This window comes from Engraulis encrasicolus, chromosome 19 (genome assembly GCF_034702125.1).
Source record: "Engraulis encrasicolus isolate BLACKSEA-1 chromosome 19, IST_EnEncr_1.0, whole genome shotgun sequence".
Lineage (NCBI taxonomy): Eukaryota > Metazoa > Chordata > Actinopteri > Clupeiformes > Engraulidae > Engraulis > Engraulis encrasicolus.
Genome location: NC_085875.1, coordinates 48,782,300 through 48,804,639, shown reverse-complemented (window position 1 = coordinate 48,804,639; position 22,340 = coordinate 48,782,300). Strand labels below are relative to the sequence as shown.

The window sequence follows — 22,340 nt, the reverse complement described above, 5'->3', positions numbered from 1 at the left end:
TGAGACAAAAAAGAAGTTGGGAGACACTGTGTGATTGAAGTAATGCATTTCTTACAAGCTTGGGGAAGAATGTCCACTCCATGATTTGCAAGTTTAAAAAGCTGAACATAAGGGTGAATATTTCATTTTAATCTTTATGTCAAGCATACAAAACACCCAGATGTTTAGTCATAGCCTACTGTAGGCCAGCTATGTTTTACTAACTGAAAGGTGTTAACTTTGGTTTGTTTACCATACCGTCTACTTCTAAGAGTGATTTTGTATTCTGAATCTTTTCAAAAACTGGGGGGGATCAGCAAAAAAATGGTCATGATGACTGCTCGACACGGCAATCTTCATCTTCAATCTTCCGGATGACAGCTTGGCGTCGAGGAGCCTTTCTTCAGCGTCCATGGTTTGTCTGTCAAACGGAAAGGTTTTGCATGTCATTTGATGCCCAAACATTCAAAGTTATTTACAAATGTCCGTAGAGGATTAACTTGGTGTGGCAGACACAAACCCAAACAATATTTTACGCAGATGTACAACATGAAAATTGGAACATTCTGAGCTCTCATACAAAAGCAATGTTGATACTGAGTATTGCTGACATGGATTATGTTTTGCCAAACGGTACGCCGACCCCAAAGACACATCTGCATGTTCTGTGTACAGCTCTGTTTGTAGCCTAACTTCCCATTTATCTTTAATTGCTACATTACAACGTGGTGAAGTAACTTATAGTAAGCTAGGTCTTTCGCCACTCGGCTGGCTCACGTTAGATGCTAAGCTAAAATTATTATGGTCATCATAACAAGCTCTTCAAGGTTTCGTTAACCCAAAGTATCATTTTATTAATAGCATGGTATATTTGCCATACTTACCGATCACCAGTTCCATTTGAACTTGTGTTGCTGTTTTTATGACAATCAAGGGTTTCTGTGTCGACCAGTTCCACAGCTGAAAAGTGGGTTCAATATTTCTGCTGGGGACGCCATGTCATATTCGGGTGGGAGGGGCGGGACATGTCTTGAAGTGTCTGTTTGTGGATTGGCCGGCGATGTCGACCTATCAGCAATGTAGCTCAACGTTGTCAAGGGGATTATTATATTTCCGCATTTTTGGGGCGGAAGTAAATCAGCCGCGGTTGCTTCAAAACCGTTGAATGGAGTTCTATCGAACTCCGCAGTCCAGTTATACTATACACGTCAGTGGTTTTAACGAAACAGGGCCGACTCGGCAAGAATTGCCTAGGAACTACATGGCTTCAAGTCCACCATAGAGATACATGGAAAAAGGCGCTCTACTTCCTTCTTCCGCCCCAAAATCGTCCCATGTCCCGCCCCCAGCCGTTGCTTCACAACGCATCGAACATCCGCAGTCTAGTTATAATAGAAGTCTGTGGTTCTTCATAATCTCTGAGAGTTTGCAATCATAGAGGGTGGAGTTTATCTAGAGGGTTCATAACCATGTTAGCTTCCGGGAATCGGTTGTTCCAAAAAAAAATGGCGGCTGGTGTGAAAATCGCTCAAAATCGCTGGAAATACATAGAGATGAATGGGCGACATTTACTTGATTTTCACGTAAAATACCGAGAAATATACTTCCGAATCAACGGGAATCTCTTCACTGACTGAGCTTTATACCAAATCATGTATTCTTCTGTTGTAAGGTTAGCTGTAGAATTTTAAATTAATTTTAGAGTATGGCTCCAATATACCTATTGTCAGACACTGAACCACAATGGAATAGGCATTGGAGGCTTTCTGCACTGCTGTCCAATGCTAGTACTAGGCCTAGTTATTATATCGAGTGTATTACAGTGTATTGTAAAAAAAAAAAAAGAAGTTATTGACGGATTGTGGTGAAAATTTCGATTGGGGGGGGGGGATGACAAAAGGGCAAGGGGTTTAAGTTCTTCTTCACCGCAAAAAAACAATATAGGCCTAGGCATTAATCAGGCAGTGTGTGGAAAAAAAACAGAAATAAAAAACGCATCAAAAGAACGAAGTTAACGACGCTGTGAATCTCGAGTCAGCCGATATCCTGTGCGATTTAAAGTAGGCCTAGGTAGCGTACATTATGCCATTATGCCGACCAGTTCGGTTAATAGTTAGGTTAATAACCTAATCTTAATGATAACAACTTGTAGGCCTAGGCTGCTAGGAGTGTTGTCCTGGAAGCCAATGAAGATTTAATGAAGATTTACTTAACAAATAATTAGGACCTATAGCCCTATATGGCATCCTATTTGTTTTTCAAGTCTATCCTTCCCTTGTTTTTGTGATGTCAAAATTAAATGGCAATGGCAATGGCAATTTAAAAAAAAAATCCTGGATCTAGACCACCACCAGAATTAACCAACTAGCCTATAGAAATGTTAATAAATACCCTTCAGAACGTTTTGAGTTATGCTGACAGATAGACCAACGACCGTAGCCTACCCCAAGCAAAACCTCCTTCGTGGAGGAAATAAGCATTCGACGTCTTCGAAAGGGCAGAATAGATAATAAAAATGCCCCCGGGATCGTCGTTCAGGACTGTAAAAACGTTAGGCCTTTAGGTTTAATGTTCTGATTAGTTCATTTAGCCAATATCGTAATTGAAGGAAATGTATACCCTTATGCGTCACTTATTTTAAGGTCTCTGACTGTAAATATGTTGTTTATTCTGTTGTCTGGCTGTTTAGGCCTACATTCCCATACAGAATGAGTAGGCCCTAGTCTACTCTGCATCTTTGGGTTAGGTTAAACATTGAGGGCCTATAACATAATTCACAAACTTACCGGATGTATAGGTAGTCGTTTGTCTTTGCATTAAAATAGGCCTACTTCATTTCATTATACAATGGTGTTCATGATCAGCCATACATCCTTCAATGGGCCTTTTGTTTTTATAGGCTATTATATGAAATCAACAAATCAGACAACGTGAAAAAAAAAAAGTTACAGACAGAGAGAAAAGAAAAAGAACTCAAGGAGATAGATGAGAATAAAAACAAAACAAAAAGACACAAGACGTGATAATGTTTTTTTTTATTATTCATACACAATGCTATAAATAGCCTATACATTTTAATGACCAATATGAAAACTTTAAAAAAAAAAAAACAATGGCCTAGGCCTACAACACAATCAGTAAATCAGACAAATAATAGTAAAAAAAAAAAAAAACATCCACGTGAAGGGGGGGGGGGGCATTGTGGACGATATCATTACATATATAGTTCTTTCCCGTGTGAAATGGCACAGTTGGTGGACTACAATGGTACAGTTTGTTGTTAAAGTTGATCACAGAACACAGCGTTTGTTTCACTAATTCTTTGGCCATGCCATGTGCTGGCCGCTTTTTCACACCAATGCTAAATTGCGACACCTACAGACCGATTCCCATAAAACACGCTTATGAACTCTCTAGATAAACTCAAACCTCTATGTTGCAATGAGATAAGCTTGGCTCAGTCATTTTTTTTCCTTACATATTCAGAATAAAAAAAAATGCCGTCCCAATTCAGCCCAGAGAGTACAGTAGGCTATTGTAGGCTATTTGACGCTATTCCTAATGGTTTTATACTATCTCCATCTCCCTGTGAGCAGTCCATTCCACACATATAAAGTAGCCTAATCTAAATGGTGTAAACATTAGAGATAGAAAATTTAGTAATAAGGTTAAGACAGTAGATGATACAAAAACCTGTTAGGGGAGACCGGGGTAAGATGAGCCACTTTTTACATTTTTCGTCACAGCTAAGCGATGAAGGCGTGTTTGGTTAACATTTTCACATCATACCTAATTTCAAAGTGTCCTGATAGGCCTACTATTAGAGCAAAAGCTAATTGATAAACTGTCATGGTTAAAATGATATTGTCTTTTAAAAATATTTGTTCAGGTGGCTCATCTTACCCCGTGTAGGCCTACGGGGTAAGGTGAGCCACTGCTTGGGGTAAATTGAGCCCAGGCAAAAATCTCAGCTAAACAACTTGTATTTATTATAACAAATGTAACTAATTAATCTAGGAAATAAAACAACTAAAGCAACAGAACTATGCCAAAAAATACATATTGTGGGCCCTTACAGCTTTGTTTGAATACATATGGCGAACAATGCAGTGCAATGGAGAAAAAAGTTAATATTATTGTTTGAATTGGCTGGGACATGCATAAAGTCATTAATCTCTACTCACCTGGGTATGATATGAAAGAAATTATCTGGCTACACTGAAATATCATAACATGGTGTTCAACCATTAGCCTAGCGGCTCATCTTACCCCATCTCGAAAGGTTCACCTTACCCCGATGCCAAAGTTATGTAAATAATGCTCATAAAATTATCATAAAAGTGCAAAAAGACTTAAAATATCACTCATATAGTAGCTTATTACGTAACATTTAAGACATGATGAGACCAGAAATTGTTCTATTTTTGTTTTCTCTAAATCATCCATGTTTTGAATATAGCCTACATGGAATTCACTTAAAGAGCAAAATAACAAATTTTCACAAATATCTCTCTTGCCAAATTTGGTGCATGCTTCACTTTTTCACAGGTGTTAGAAAAGGATTTCCACCACCTTAGAATGTGGTGACATGTTAAAATGTAGCCTATTCACCTTTTTTGAGAAAAAGGGGGTGGCTCACCTTACCCCGTGGCTCACCTTACCTCGGTCTCCCGTTATTGGAATGGCTTAAGTCAAAGGTAAAAATGCTGTATATTTTCTGACACTGTCATTTACCATGACTGTCTAAACATACTGAAGGTTTTTGAGTATTTCAACTTAGCGGTTGCCATGGCGAGAGTAGAGCCAGCTGTTGTGTGCGTCATCATCTCGTAAACTCGTTTCTTAAAATTTTCTACGAGTTGTCCAGTGGTAAATACCAGAAGCGGTGGCGTTCATGTGTGCTTCGAATGTCGGTGTTTGGTATTTACGAGAATTACGAGACCACATGAACGCACTATTCATTTCTTCCTCACTTAAGAACTTTTTAGAATAATGCTTTTTAGTTGCCATGGCAATCAACAGGATTCTACCTACTCCAAACACTATGTAGGCCTAGAAAAAAAACTGCTTGCTCCTAAACATAATTTAATACATTATCATCATTATTACTACAACATAATTAAAGTATAAAAGTATTATTGTTGTGATGATACTACTACTACTACTACTACTACTAGGCCTACTACTAGGCCTACTACTACTACTACTAGGCCTACTATAATAATAATAGCTAATAATAATAATAATAATAATAATAATAATAATAATAATAATAATAATACAAATACATTAATAACATTTAATTAATATATTATTATTGTTGCATTTACAGTAATACAATATACCTTTTGTATAATAGAGCCTATATAAAATGTAGGCCTAGGCTATCTTAATATTTTAGTTGAACAAACTGACTACATTCAATAGGCTTAAGATAAAGCCACTAAAAGTTACATTGAATGAAATATTTTTTGGAATTCCGTTTTGTGAAATTGGGTTCAAATAAATAAAATGTGACTGTTAAGACAGGGTGTAGGGTTGTCTTAAATTTGAGAAGAAAACTAAGACAAATCTCAAGAAAATAGTCTTCAAGAATCTCAATATTCTTAACTTTTTTCTTAGGGGAAAATCTTAGGAAGAAAGTTAAGAAACAACTTAAGAATTCTGTTTGTGAATATGGAATCTTCTTAACTTTTGTCTTAAGTCAGAAAAGTGACAGTTAAGAACTATTTAGTTCTTAAGAAAGCTTTGTGAATCCGGCCCCTGGTGGCATTATTGCGTGAATGCTTATGTTGCACACTTAATGAATAAGGTCCTCAAGTGTGTAGAGTTTTGCTGAGTTCGTTGTTTATTTACATTTTCCTCAGCATAACTGTACAGCTGACACCGCTGCCTTTAGGCTAGTGACAATGGGCCCAAAAAGGCCTTCGTTTTCGAGATACCCCAACCCAATAATGTTTTTCCTCACCTCTAGGGTGTCCCATACATGAAAATGATTCTTGGCCAAAGTGATTTTAATGCTAAGCCTAAAAATTTTACACATTTTCATATGCACCTCCAAACAAAAAAAGCACCCAAAATGTGACTTCTCTTGGGTTTTGTTCTACCTCCGGTTGGGGTGTCTCCAAATTTTGAGGCCATTGTCACTGGCCTACTTCTGTATCATAACAAAGTCTGTCACTTCCACGTTTCGTTCTTTATGTGACAGAAGTCACTGGCTACTGCACCAGAGAGGGTCTCTGCACTCATTGCTGGTCCTATGATGCCATCTATTGGCGAAAACGTGCAACAGCATAATTAAACTAAAAGACAACCTCTGACAGGACAACAAAAAGACAGGGAGTGAGAATATGGGAATAACAAAAAGCCAAAAATGGGGGGTCCACTACACTTGCATACCTGATTGTGATGCTGTCACTCATTTTCTAGTCTATATCTTGGACTGAAAAAGGATTACATTATTATGTTTTCAGGTGTTTTGCCCCTGCGGTTGTGAAGAGGATGCTGTGGAGGTGGCAGCATGAACGTGTCACACAGACATTGGCTAAACTACTCGGTAGGTACAACGAAATAAAATATACCACCCCCTCAACCCTGTTTATGCTGCACTGTACCTATTTTAACCAGTTTTTATATAGACCATTATTTCTTTCTTTCTGTTAGCATACTGTACAGCAGGGATGGGCAACTGGAGGCTCGGGCGCCACATGCAGCCCAACTTCTCACTTTTTTTAAAAAAAGAGAAAAAGGACAGTTTTTAACCCCCTATAAATCAATAGTGTAAGCATTCAGGTATAAATAAAGAAAAGTGAAGTATCCTTTTGTAAGTGCGTGGTGATGTGGCCCACTGATTGTGGTAATTAAAAATGTTGGCCCACCTTATAATGAAAGTTGCCCACCCCTGCTGAACAGCCTACATCACTTGTACATGTCCTTACCAAATAGGACACTAGCTAGCTAAATGTAACTAATATGGCATTGTGAAAGTTGTATGCCTAAATGTAAACCATACTATTAAATTCTGATGGACAGAATTCAACTAAACCAACATATTACATTGTGAATGTAGTTGCACAGTGATACTGAGACCGACTTATTCCTGTCTTTATTTGCCAGGCTTCTACACTTGACAACAAATGTGCTCTACGGTAGGTTGGTTATTACAACCCATATACAGCCCCTGGCAAAAAGTATGGAATCACCTGTCGTGGAGGATGTTCATTCAGTCGTTTTTATTTTTTAGAAATATGATGGATCACAGACCCGACTCAGAACTGAACTCATTTCAGCTGGCGGCTAACTGGTCTCATAGGAGTCCATGTTAACTGCTAGCTCGGAGGTAAAATTTGCACTGCCGTTCTCAAAGAACGGTTGAAAGTACAGGAGAAAGGTAAACGTCAGTTATTTAACTCAAGGGGATGTGTAATATGAGTTTATTTCAAAAAATGGGACAGTATCACTTTTAAATGGTCAATGGTAAGGTCCCAACCTGTAAAGATGTTCTGTCACTGTAATCAGAGACATTTGAAGCCAAATTGATGAAGGATACCGTTTTTTTTCTCATTAATACTATTACTCCAAGGCTGTACGTTGTTCCAAAATCCAGAAAACGTTTTTGAAGTGCTTGTTTGTGTGTTTGTTTTTCATGATTCCATATTTTTTTTCCTCAGAGCTGAGTGATTCCATATTTTTTTCCCCTATGCATGCTCTAAAAAAAGTAACTCTTTCTTACTAACGGAATTACTTTTCATGATTTCTTTTGGTGTTTCTTAAGGCCAGACAGTTGCCCTTTGAAATGAGTTCAGTTCTGAGTCGGGTCTGTGATCCATCATATTTCTTAAAAATAAAAATGACTGAATGAACATCCTCCACGACAGGTGATTCCATACTTTTTGCCAGGGGCGGTAAAAACCTAACTTGCTCAGCCTCTGAGGCACATAAAAACGTGAAATTAGTTGCATTTAAAATCCAAGACCATCATCTTGCATGAAAATGGACAGGAGTCTGCATATTGGAATGCACCCATGTCACTTCAGGCGCCTTGGACAATGCATCGTGTGTGCAGCATCAGGCTAAAATGGGTTAATAACACACACACACACACACACACACGCACGCATGCACTCTCCTCTAATTTTCTCTCTTTGCCAAACTTTAGATGACATTTCCAGCATGTCCAACTCATCAGCATCAGGGGAGATTCGGTGAAGGTGGTGCACCATCCAGGACCAGTCATGGGCCACCAACACCTCTGCAAAATCTACACTTCCTGTGAACCCTGTAGAAGACACTACAACCACAAAACTGCTAATAAACCATTACATACTGCATCACATCATGGTTCTCCATGTGTTACTGCACCCTCGGCACAAGTTCTTTGCTAGATTGCCATCTGGCAGATGCATCAGGACAGGAATGTAGCTACTATTTGTGATTATATCTCCCCACACTCTTACTTGCTTTGCATGGCAGTGTGTCTCAATGTGTGTCAGAATGGAAGGTGTCGCACCATTGAAGTCAATGGGCAGTGGCATTGCATCAGGGTTATAGAAGCACAGATATCCTTGATGCTTTGATGCCAGCTGTTTTTTTGTGATCTGGTCACCCACACTTCCCTCTTCATTATGTCCCATAGATTTCCATACCACGTTTTGGTGCTTTGGTGGTATGGACATTCTAACTCACCAGAAAAAAAAACATTGAAAATGAATGGAAGGTTATGTCTGGTGATTTCTGGTAAATTAGAATGCCCATAACATCAAAGTGGCACTGGATTACTCAACCATGTGCCTCTTAAAAGATAGCTTCTGCCAATTTCAATATCCTGTTGTATAGCTCATGCTACCCTTGACTTGTCAGTACCCGGTGATGCTGGCATTTTTTGACTCAGCTCTTTCTGAGATCTGAGCTATTCTAATGGGGGCAGACTTTGATTGCATTAAAAACCTCCTTAACATAGGCCTAATCCAAATACTATCCCAAAAGGTATCACTGTCTGTTTGCTAGTTGTCTGCTGATGTTGCATAACCTTTTGAATGTTATTGGGAATAAATGAAGATGTTTTTTTGAAATGTAAACAAACGCCTGCCCCCATTACACCCATCATGCACCTGTTTAACAAAATGTTATTTTTATTCAAGTATACTGTGTGTCTAGGGGTATGCAGTGTATACGTTTAAATATGGCACATTACTTAATACTGTAAGTTATTTCAGATGATTTAAAATGGCATCTGGGAATTCCAAAATAAAGGTGAAATAAAACACTGGTGTCCCTATTATTTGGCTCTAGATATTGTAGTACGTGGGGGGGGGGGGTAGTTTTCTTTTATAATCTTTGTGTAGCATATTCAACCTCTTCTCAGTTGCATGGCTGAGACTGTTCAAATAGGCTACTGCCTGCCAATACTGCAAGCTTCTACTTAGTTGCATTTTAACCTTGTTATGTTATAGAGAATATAATTATTATATAATTGTTACCAGGTAAAAACGAAAAGCAAGTTAATGTAATCCAGTCACTCGGTCTGTCATAGTAGCAATATTCAGTCAGTGAGTGCATTCCCTCGTATTTTAGCGTTTTGCGTGGTATCTGTGGGGATCAAGGTAAGCAGATCTAAAACATGGATCGTTCATTTCAGCCAATCAGGTGACAAGAGCGACAGATAAGGCAGAAGCGACAGGTAAGGCGCCGACAGGGACGTTTACAAAGGGGGACCTGCCGGAACCGGCAGGTCAGTTTTTACCTCAGCGATTGTTTTGAGATGAAAGTGTTGTGGTCAGCCGAAATAAACATTCAACTCGAACTGTAACCCGTGTCTCCTCGCCTCGTCTGAACTGGAGTGTCTTATAACTGATAATCAACCTTTTAGGGTTACAGAAATAATACATTGTATTAGTTCTATGTCGTTCTACAAGCTGCATGTGGAAACGCCAAATGTATCCGTTTAAATTTCTGAACTTGTATTTTTTCGGCTTGAGGTGGAGGAGATATAAATGTGTTGCCTCGATGTGTTGTTTATCGATGCCCAGTGATGGGTAACTATGCGTGTTTCCGCAACAAACCATCATAGTAGGTGCGATCGAGATGTGTTAACGCATGCATGCGCATTTACACAGCAATGCACCCTGGATGGAAAATGCTGCATGACGGTTAGATTTCCTGTCAAACTTCGAAATTTCGTCGACGTTGCGTTGACGAGGTGACATGTCACATGGTGTAAAACTATCGCGGGATGAATGCGGCTGCAGTCAGATCTTGCAACCTCTGCAGTTGCTTATCCCCTTCAACGCTTGTCGACGGACTGCCTCCGAGGTCACGCGTCCATGAACTGGTTGGTCAACAACTCACTCACGTGTGTATATGGGTCTTGTCTCACACCTCTACACAAGTTTGCGCAGGTCCCCACTTCAGCTCCTCCTCACTGCCTGTCCCCCCACTCATCACACGTGGTGTGTTAGTAGAGCAAACCGGTGCGAGCTCATCGTCTCGTTCATATTTGTGGCCGACTTTAAATGCGCTGTATTTAATAACACCCACATCGTGACAACAAGTTCTCGCTGACGTCCGTTGCGCAACGTCGACGCTCGCAATGAAGTCGTATGCTTTTACTAACGGGAACGCGTCGGCTTCGGTAAGATGCGCTCTCGTTCCACTCAGAGCCATCTAATATCAGAGTTACGCCACTCCCATAGACCTCTATGGACCAATCTTTCCACAGCAATGGCGGCTCTCATGGAGCCTCACGGAGCGTTAACATGGAAATCCCCATTGACTTTAGTTCTATTAGAAGTTACTTAGTTCCAGGAGGTGGCGGTAGAACACAGAAAATGTGGTAAAGGTAATGTAATTTGTTTGTACTTAATCTTTGTTTGGTATGTGATGGTTCTGTGTTAGTTTCCAACGAACAGAAGTTTACTGTTATGAAACATTTTAATCTACGCGAATACATCACCAACCGACTTCCTGGTCCCTGGTTTGCGCAACTCTGTTGTTAGATGCGCTCTCGTTCCACTGATTGCGCGTCATGTTCAGTAGTTCTACTGCAATCACGCAGATGTGCATTCTTTCATAACATTCTCCATGGCAATGAGAAATGACATCACAGTTTACCACAACAAACGTTGGCATTTTGAAAAATACTTCTATTCTACTATTTCTCCATACCAACAAGCGATGACATGGTGCGTAACCAAAACAAATCTTGGTGATGGGTAGGCCACGGCACCAGCCTCATACCAGGGTGGAATCAAATTGAGGAATGAAGTGAAATTCTTTGCGGCCATTTAAGAGAAATCAACCATTACTCCACAACAATGAGCGACGACATCGAGAGTTGAATCGAGTTGAGGAATGAAGTGAAATTCGTTGTGGCCATTAAAAAAAAAAAAAAAACAATCATTCATCCACACCAATAAGCGATGACATCGTGCGTAACTAAAATTAGTCTAGGTGAAGACCAGGTCTTGCCCAGCGGCGCTAGACTGGGTATAGTCGCGTCTCAGTACAAAACATCAACATGACTTTTTAAAGGACTTCGTGTTCTTGATCTTGATGAAATGCGCTATCGTTCTACAAGCTGCATGCGGAACCGCCAAATGTATCCGTTTAAATTTCTGAACTTGTATTTATCCGGCTTGATGTGGGGGAGATATAAATTTGTTGCCTCGATGTGTTGTTTAAAAACATTTATCGATGCCCAGTGATGGGTAACTATGCGTGTTTCCACAACAAACCATCATGGTAACGGGAACGCGTCGGCTTCGGTAAGATGCGCTCTCGTTCCACTGATTGCGCGTCATGTTCAGTAGTTCTACTGCAATCACGCAGATGTGCATTCTTTCATAACATTCTCCATGGCAATGATAAATTACATCACATGTTACCACAACAATCTTTGGCATTTTAAAAAATACTTCTATTCTACTATTTCTCCATACCAACAAGCGATGACATGGTGCGTAACCAAAACAAATCTTGGTGATGGGCAGGCCACAGCACCAGCCCCACACCAGAGTGGAATCAAGTTGAGGAATGAAGTGAAATTCGTTTCGGCCATTTTAAAAAAAATCAACCATTCCTCCACACCAATAAGCTACGACGTCGTGCGTAACTGAAATTGGTCTTGGTGACGGCCAGGCCTTGCCTAGCGGCGCTCGAACCTCATCGGAATGGAATCGATTTGAAGAAGCTCGTTGGCTTGTCAAGGGCAGGCCTACGAACAGCCTCAGTTGAAAACCACAATTTAAAGGCAAACTCATGGTGCATTGGTATCAGGAAGACTGTGGGAAATGGTTAATTCCAGACCGGGCGCACAGATATGAAATGTTGGTTGGTCGTCTCCAACACTGTCGTGCAAGGAAATGCTTTGCCAAAAGGTTGAGATCGTCGTGGGCAACAGACAAATTCTTCAACTCAATGTGCCACTGTATGGGCCTATTCTTGCACAATATTATGAAGCCCGTGACAACATTTTTAGTCTTCCGTTATAAGCCAGTTTTACCACAATGGCCAAAATGGATATTCAATTCTGACTCAGATATGTCTTATGCTGTAGAGGCATGAGGACTGATAACACTGTTGCATTTCTCCATACCAAAGAGTCGTGATCTCGTGAGTTACCAAAAATACGCCTTGCCGACGACGGGCAGGTGAGTATAGTCGCGCATCAGTAAAAAACATCAACATGACTTTTTAAAGGACTTCGTGTTCTTGATCTTGATGAAATGCGCTATCGTTCTACAAGCTGCATGTGGAAACGCCAAATGTATCCGTTTAAATTTCTGAACTTGTATTTATCCGGCTTGATGTGGGGGAGATATAAATTTGTTGCCTCGATGTGTTGTTTAAAAACATTTATCGATGCCCAGTGATGGGTAACTATGCGTTGCCACAACAAACCATCATGGTAACGCGAACGCGTCGGCTTCGGTAAGATGCGCTCTCGTTCCACTGATTGCGCGTCAGAGTAGTTCTACTCTAATCACGCAGATGTGCATTCTTTCATAACATTCTCCATGACAATGAGAAATGACATCACATGTTACCACAACAATCTTTGGCATTTCAAATACATATATTCTACTATTTCCCCGTACCAGCAAGCGATGACATCAAAACAAATATTGGTGATGGGCAGTCCGTGGCACCGGACCCACACTAGAGTTGAATCAAGTTGAGGAATTAAGTGAAATTCGTTTCGGCCATTAAAAAAAAAAAAATCAACCATTCCTCCACACCAATAAGCGACGACATCGTGCGTAACTGAAATTGGTCTTGGTGACGGCCAGGCCTTGCCCAGCGGCGCTCGAACCCCATCGGAATGGAATTGATTTCAGGAAGTTCGTTGGCTTGTCAAGGGCAGGCCTACGAACAGCCTCAGTTGAAAACCACAATTTAATTTTTAAAAAGGCAAACTCATGGTGCATTGGTATCAGGAAGACTGGGGGAAATGGCTAATTCCAGAAAGGGCGCAGAAATATGAAATGTTGGGTGGCCATCTCCAACACTGTCGCGCAAGGAAATGCTTTGCCAAAAGGTTGAGATCGTGGGCAACAGACCAATTCTTCAACTCAATGTGCCACTGTATGGGCCTATTCTTGCACAATATTGTTGCATTTCTCCATACCAAAGAGTCGTGATCTCGTGAGTTACCAAAAATACGCCTTGCCGACGACGGGCAGGTGAGTATAGTCGCGTCTCAGTACAAAACATCAACATGACTTTTTAAAGGACTTCGTGTTCTTGATCTTGATGAAATGCGCTATCGTTCTACAAGCTGCATGTGGAAACGCCAAATGTATCCGTTTAAATTTCTGAACTTGTATTTATCCGGCTTGATGTGGGGGAGATATACATTTGTTTCCTCGATGTGTTGTTTAAAAACATTTATCGATGCCCAATGATGGGTAACTATGCATGTTGCCACAACAAACAATCATGGTAACGGGAACGCGTCGGCTTCGGTAAGATGCGCTCTCGTTCCACTGATTGCGCGTCAGAGTAGTTCTACTGCAATCACGCAGATGTGCATTCTTTCATAACATTCTCCATGACAATGAGAAATGACATCACATGTTACCACAACAATCTTTGGCATTTAAAAAAATACTTCTATTCTACTATTTCTCCATACCAACAAGCGATGACATGGTGCGTAACCAAAACAAATCTTGGTGATGGGCAGGCCACAGCACCAGCCCCACACCAGAGTGGAATCAAGTTGAGGAATGAAGTGAAATTCGTTTCGGCCATTTAAAAAAAAAAAACAACCATTCCTCCACACCAATAAGCGACGACATCGTGCGTAACTGAAATTGGTCTTGGTGACGGCCAGGCCTTGCCTAGCGGCGCTCGAACCTCATCGGAATGCAATTGATTTCAGGAAGTTCGTTGGCTTGTCAAGGGCAGGCCTACGAACAGCCTCAGTTGAAAACCACAATTTAATTTTTAAAAAGGCAAACTCATGGTGCATTGGTATCAGGAAGACTGGGGGAAATGGCTCATTCCAGGCAGGGCGCAGAAATATGAAATGTTGGTTGGCCGTCTCCAACACTGTCGCGCAAGGAAATGCTTTGCCAAAAGGTTGAGATCGTGGGCAACAGACCAATTCTTCAACTCAATGTGCCACTGTATGGGCCTATTCTTGCACAATATTGTTACATTTTTCCATACTAAAGAGTCATGATCTCGTGAGTTACCAAAAATACGCCTTGCTGACGACGGGCAGGTGAGTATAGTCGCGTCTCAGTTCAAAACATCAACAAGACTTTTTAAAGGACTTCGTGTTCTTGATCTTGATGAAATGCGCTATCGTTCTACAAGCTGCATGCGGAAACGCCAAATGTATCCGTTCAAATTTCTGAACTTGTATTTATCCGGCTTGATGTGGGGGAGATATAAATGTGTTGCCTCGTTGTGTTCTTTAAAAACATTTATCGATGCCCAGTGATGGGTAACTATGCGTTGCCACAACAAACCATCATGGTAACGGGAACGCGTCGGCTTCGGTAAGATGCGCTCTCGTTCCACTGATTGCGCGTCAGAGTAGTTCTACTCTAATCATGCAGATGTGCATTCTTTCATAACATTCTCCATGACAATGAGAAATGACATCACATGTTACCACAACAATCTTTGGCATTTAAAAAAAATACTTCTATTCTACTATTTCTCCATACCAACAAGCGATGACATGGTGCGTAACCAAAACAAATCTTGGTGATGGGCAGGCCACAGCACCAGCCCCACACCAGAGTGGAATCAAGTTGAGGAATGAAGTGAAATTCGTTTCGGCCATTTAAAAAAAAACACAAAAAAAAACCATTCCTCCACACCAATAAGCGACGACATCGTGCGTAACTGAAATTGGTCTTGGTGACGGCCAGGCCTTGCCTAGCTGCGCTCGAACCTCATCGGAATGGAATTGATTTCAGGAAGTTCGTTGGCTTGTCAAGGGCAGGCCTACGAACAGCCTCAGTTGAAAACCACAATTTAATTTTTAAAAAGGCAAACTCATGGTGCATTGGTATCAGGAAGACTGGGGGAAATGGCTCATTCCAGGCAGGGCGCAGAAATATGAAATGTTGGTTGGCCGTCTCCAACACTGTCGCGCAAGGAAATGCTTTGCCAAAAGGTTGAGATCGTGGACAACAGACCAATTCTTCAACTCAATGTGCCACTGTATGGGCCTATTCTTGCACAATATTGTTGCATTTCTCCATACCAAAGAGTCGTGATCTCGTGAGTTACCAAAAATACGCCTTGCCGACGACGGGCAGGTGAGTATAGTCGCGCCTCAGTACAAAACATCAACATGACTTTTTAAAGGACTTCGTGTTCTTGATCTTGATGAAATGCGCTATCGTTCTACAAGCTGCATGTGGAAACGCCAAATGTATCCGTTTAAATTTCTGAACTTGTATTTATCCGGCTTGATGTGGGGGAGATATACATTTGTTGCCTCGATGTGTTGTTTAAAAACATTTATCGATGCCCAGTGATGGGTAACTATGCGTGTTTACACAACACACCACCATGGTAACGGGAACGCCTCGACTTCGGTAAGATGCGCTCTCGTTCCACTGATTGCGCGTCAGAGTAGTTCTACTGCAATCACGCAGATGTGCATTCTTTCATAACATTCTCCATGACAATAAGAAATGACATCACATGTTACCACAACAATCTTTGGCATTTAAAAAAAATACTTCTATTCTACTATTTCTCCATACCAACAAGCGATGACATGGTGCGTAACCAAAACAAATCTTGGTGATGGGCGGCCACAGCACCAGCCCCATACCAGAGTGGAATCAAGTTGAGGAATGAAGTGAAATTCGTTTCGGCCATTTTAAAAAAAATCAACCATTCCTCCACACCAATAAACTGCGAGACTTGTCCTAGAGATAAGGGACTCGACTGACCCGTGTGTGAGAAACACCAAAGCACCAGTGCGAACAGGACGCAAGTGGAAGGCAGAGGAGGCTGTTGACCAGGCCATCAGCAGGCTCATGCATAATGAAGTGGTGGGCAGGACACAGTCGGGGAGAGCAGGCCTGGGGTGGGGAACACCCCCCAAGTTTTGGTCTAATGCGTCAAGAAGGGAGAGGAGAGAGCTGGTGATTGACGAGGTGGTCAGGCACGAGGAGGAGCAATATAAGATCAAGGCGCTCAGCCAGCCACAGCAAGGACGATGGACGACGTGGGAAGGAGTGATCAACAGGACCATCAAGTGGACCGACTTGTGGAAGATGCCTCAAGCAAGGCTCAGTTTCCTCATTCGGGCCACTTATGACACCCTCCCCAGTCCAAGCAATCTGAGCCAGTGGTATGGCACAGAGGAAAGCTGCCAGCTCTGCAATGCCCCAAACCCAAACCTACAACATATCCTGTCCGGTTGCAAGACAGCTCTGGCACAGGGTAGGTATAGGTGGCGGCACGACCTGGTTCTGCGGAAGCTGGCAGAAGTCCTTGAAGTGCAGAGGAAGGAAACAGCCAAAGACCCTCCTTCCGAGACCCGGACGTTCATCCGCTTCATTGGACAAGGAGCCAGAGCTCAGACCATCAGCCAGAGAGGGAGATCGCCATTATTAACACCTGGATGCAACTGGGACCTAAGAGTGGATCTTGATCGGCAGCTCAAGTTCCCACCAGAGATTACCACCACCTCTCTGAGGCCAGACATCATCCTGTGGTCGCCCGCTGTCAAGACCGCTATCCTGGCAGAGCTAACTGTTCCTTGGGAGGGAGGAATGGAAGCGGCCTTTGAACGAAAGAGGGACAAATACTCTGACCTGGTGGCTGAGTGCAGAGAAGCTGGATGGACTGCATCTATCTACCCTGTGGAGGTTGGCTGCAGAGGGTTTGTGGGAACATCCATCCAGCGCCTCCTCAGGAAGATCGGAGTGCCTGGAGCGAGGCTGAAGAGAGCATGTAAGGACCTGGCAGAAGAGGCAGCTTCTGGTTGTGGTTGTGGAAGAAGGACAGGTTGTTGGAGAAAGAAGGGGCCTACGGGTAGCTGCAGGAGGCAGCAGGGAGACGTCCCTGCCGTTGCTCCACCACCCTGAGATGTTCCGGGATTAATGGAGCGAAACATCAATGATATGGGGTGGCTCCCGGCTGACGACCCTGCAGTTACCCCGTCGGCACCGTCGGAGGTGCGTCAGGCGGAAACGCCATGCAGGTAGAACTTACCTGTGCTTCTAACTAGTTTTGCTGGATCACCAGTGACCACTGCGAATAGGGCAGTTGGCATCCAGGAAAGACTGGAGGGCGGTCAGGGAAGACTGACTGACGGCAGGAAAGACTGCACCAGGCGTGGAAGGGCTAGTTACCCACTCCACATGTCCTTGTCAAGATGACCTTGGACAGCCTACCCAACTACGAGCACAACAAAAGAAAAACAGCCCGAAGGTCCACCGAGAGGCGGGATGGAAGATGGACCAAACCGGACGGACAACATGGTACGAACTGGAACGAATATCACTAACGAGCAAAGGACCCTGAGGAAATGTAGCTGCGGGTGGTCTAAGGTGACAACTCATAGGGGCCTGCGTATCCATCAGGGGAAGGCAAAGTGTGGCGGAACAAGCCAGATGCAATCTTGCACTGCCCCAGCAGATCAGACAAGCCGGAGACAGAGCCTGGTTGAGCACCACAGTGCTGCTGTTTCCAATATTGCAGATGGCCAGAGGGAAGAAGTGTGCCTTTCCCAGCAGCAGGAGCACCAACAACACCTGGAGCCCACCACCCACAATGAGCACCATGAGGACATCCGTAGCAACGAACCCCCGACAAGAGCAAGGAGGGAGAAGCCTATGCGACAACCAAAAGTGAAGTGGCCAAAAGCCAGTGAAAAATAGGCGTGGAGAAGTCTCGACCATGATCTTCATGTCATCCTGAAGTCACTGCAAGGCACCGTAACCACCAAGCTGAACCTCTTCGGCAACATCGTATACGAAGAGGGCAAGGAGAGGTTTGGGGAAATGGTACGGAGGAAGAACGTGGCCAGGGAGCCAGGGAGACGGGAGAAGGAGATACAGAATCTCGTGAAGGAGAGGAGGTCCCTCAGGAAGGCTTGGAGGAAAGCTGAAGAACACGAGAAGGCAGGACTGAAAGCGCTCTGGGGCCAAATCAAAGGGAGGCTTGCGACCTTGCGGAGGGCGGAGAGGATTAGGAGACGGAGAAGCAAGAAGGAGAAAGAGAGGGCAAGGTTCTTCAAGGACCCCTTCAAGTTTGCCAGGAGCCTTCTTGAAGAAAAAAAGAATGGGAGGCTGGAAGCCACAGCGCAGGAGCTGGAAGAACACCTGAATATCCAGTTAAGTGATCCTGAGAGAAGCACTCCTCTTGGTTCACCAGGATACGTGCCCCGCCCTGCTGAGCCTGCTGTTAAGTTCGACACCACACCACCAAGGTGGACGGAGATCAAGCAGGTGGTGGACAAAGCAAGATCTGCCTCATCTCCAGGCCTGAATGGCGTGCCCTACAGGGTGTACAAGAGCTGCCCGATGGTTCTGAAGCTCCTGTGGAGGTTGATGAGGGTTGCCTGGAAGACTCAAGCAATCCCCTCTGAGTGGACCAAGGCCACCTTCATTCCAAAAGAACTGGATTCCCATAACATCAACCAGTTCAGAGGAATAGCCCTTTTGAACGTGGAAGGGAAGATTTTCTTCTCAGTCGTGGCGAAGAGGTTGACCAGCTACCTCCTAGAGAACAACTATATTGACACCAGCTGTCAAAAGGCCGGCATCCCAGGATTCCCAGGCTGTGTGGAACACTCCACCATGATTTGGAACCAGATTCAGACAGCCAAGCGTGACAAGTCAGACCTGCACGTTGTCTGGCTGGATCTGGAAAATGCCTATGGTTCTGTCCCCCATCAGCTCATCAACTTTGCCTTGGAGTTCTTCTACATCCCAACCTGCATCCAGAAGCTGGTATCCAACTACTTCAGCAGTTTGCAAGTTTGCTACGCCACGCAGAACGCTACAACCAACTGGCAACAACTCGAGAAAGGCATCGCGATGGGTAACGGGAACGCGTCGGCTTCGGTAAGATGCGCTCTCGTTCCACTGATTGCGCGTCAGAGTAGTTCTACTCTAATCACGCAGATGTGCATTCTTTCATAACATTCTCCATGGCAATGATAAATTACATCACATGTTACCACAACAATCTTTGGCATTTTAAAAAATACTTCTATTCTACTATTTCTCCATACCAACAAGCGATGACATGGTGCGTAACCAAAACAAATCTTGGTGATGGGCAGGCCACAGCACCAGCCCCACACCAGAGTGGAATCAAGTTGAGGAATGAAGTGAAATTCGTTTCGGCCATTAAAAAAAACCAACCATTCCTCCACACCAATAAGCGACGACGTCGTGCGTAACTGAAATTGGTCTTGGTGACGGCCAGGCCTTGCCCAGTGGCGCTCGAACCCCATCGGAATGGAATTGATTTCAGGAAGTTCGTTGGCTTGTCAAGGGCAGGCCTACGAACAGCCTCAGTTGAAAACCACAATTTAATTTTTAAAAAGGCAAACTCATGGTGCATTGGTATCAGGAAGACTGGGGGAAATGGCTCATTCCAGGCAGGGCGCAGAAATATGAAATGTTGGTTGGCCGTCTCCAACACTGTCGCGCAAGGAAATGCTTTGCCAAAAGGTTGAGATCGTGGGCAACAGACCAATTCTTCAACTCAATGTGCCACTGTATGGGCCTATTCTTGCACAATATTGTTACATTTTTCCATACTAAAGAGTCATGATCTCGTGAGTTACCAAAAATACGCCTTGCTGACGACGGGCAGGTGAGTATAGTCGCGTCTCAGTACAAAACATCAACAAGACTTTTTAAAGGACTTCGTGTTCTTGATCTTGATGAAATGCGCTATCGTTCTACAAGCTGCATGCGGAAACGCCAAATGTATCCGTTTAAATTTCTGAACTTGTATTTATCCGGCTTGATGTGGGGGAGATATAAATGTGTTGCCTCGTTGTGTTCTTTAAAAACATTTATCGATGCCCAGTGATGGGTAACTATGCGTTGCCACAACAAACCATCATGGTAACGGGAACGCGTCGGCTTCGGTAAGATGCGCTCTCGTTCCACTGATTGCGCGTCAGAGTAGTTCTACTCTAATCACGCAGATGTGCATTCTTTCATAACATTCTCCATGAAAATGAGAAATGACATCACATGTTACCACAACAATCTTTGGCATTTAAAAAAATACTTCTATTCTACTATTTCTCCATACCAACAAGCGATGACATGGTGCGTAACCAAAACAAATCTTGGTGATGGGCAGGCCACAGCACCAGCCCCACACCAGAGTGGAATCAAGTTGAGGAATGAAGTGAAATTCGTTTCGGCCATTAAAAAAAAAATTAACCATTCCTCCACACCAATAAGCGACGACATCGTGCGTAAATGAAATTGGTCTTGGTGACGGCCAGGCCTTGCCTAGCGGCGCTCAAACCTCATCGGAATGGAATTGATTTCAGGAAGTTCGTTGGCTTGTCAAGGGCAGGCCTACGAACAGCCTCAGTTGAAAACCACAATTTTTTTTTTAAAAGGCAAACTCATGGTGCATTGGTATCAGGAAGACTGGGGGAAATGGCTAATTCCAGGCAGGGCGCAGAAATATGAAATGTTGGTTGGCCGTCTCCAACACTGTCGCGCAAGGAAATGCTTTGCCAAAAGGTTGAGATCGTGGGCAACAGACCAATTCTTCAACTCAATGTGCCACTGTATGGGCCTATTCTTGCACAATATTGTTGCATTTCTCCATACCAAAGAGTCGTGATCTCGTGAGTTACCAAAAATACGCCTTGCCGACGACGGGCAGGTGAGTATAGTCGCGCCTCAGTACAAAACATCAACATGACTTTTTAAAGGACTTCGTGTTCTTGATCTTGATGAAATGCGCTATCGTTCTACAAGCTGCATGTGGAAACGCCAAATGTATCCGTTTGAATTTCTGAACTTGTATTTATCCGGCTTGATGTGGGGGAGATATAAATTTGTTTCCTCGATGTGTTGTTTAAAAACATTTATCGATGCCCAATGATGGGTAACTATGCATGTTGCCACAACAAACAATCATGGTAACGGGAACGCGTCGGCTTCGGTAAGATGCGCTCTCGTTCCACTGATTGCGCGTCAGAGTAGTTCTACTCTAATCACGCAGATGTGCATTCTTTCATAACATTCTCCATGGCAATGATAAATTACATCACATGTTACCACAACAATCTTTGGCATTTTAAAAAATACTTCTATTCTACTATTTCTCCATACCAACGAGCGATGACATGGTGCGTAGCCAAAACAAATCTTGGTGATGGGCAGGCTACAGCACCAGCCCCACACCAGAGTGGAATCAAGTTGAGGAATGAAGTGAAATTCGTTTCGGCCATTAAAAAAAATCAACCATTCCTCCACACCAATAAGCGACGACGTCGTGCGTAAATGAAATTGGTCTTGATGACGGCCAGGCCTTGCCTAGCGGCGCTCGAACCTCATCGGAATGCAATTGATTTCAGGAAGTTCGTTGGCTTGTCAAGGGCAGGCCTACGAACAGCCTCAGTTGAAAACCACAATTTAATTTTTAAAAAGGCAAACTCATGGTGCATTGGTATCAGGAAGACTGGGGGAAATGGCTCATTCCAGGCAGGGCGCAGAAATATGAAATGTTGGTTGGCCGTCTCCAACACTGTCGCGCAAGGAAATGCTTTGCCAAAAGGTTGAGATCGTGGGCAACAGACCAATTCTTCAACTCAATGTGCCACTGTATGGGCCTATTCTTGCACAATATTGTTACATTTTTCCATACTAAAGAGTCATGATCTCGTGAGTTAC

General features: G+C 43.2%; 1 long non-coding RNA gene across 1 annotated transcript; it reads right to left on the bottom strand.

Moving 5' to 3' along the window:
• Positions 1-194: 194 nt before the first annotated feature.
• LOC134435572 (uncharacterized) lies at positions 195-1,196 on the bottom strand. Its single transcript, XR_010032022.1, has 2 exons — positions 864-1,196; positions 195-400 (listed from the first exon to the last, which is right to left on the bottom strand). It is a non-coding gene; the product is annotated as an uncharacterized LOC134435572 (long non-coding RNA).
• Positions 1,197-22,340: the final 21,144 nt, after the last annotated feature.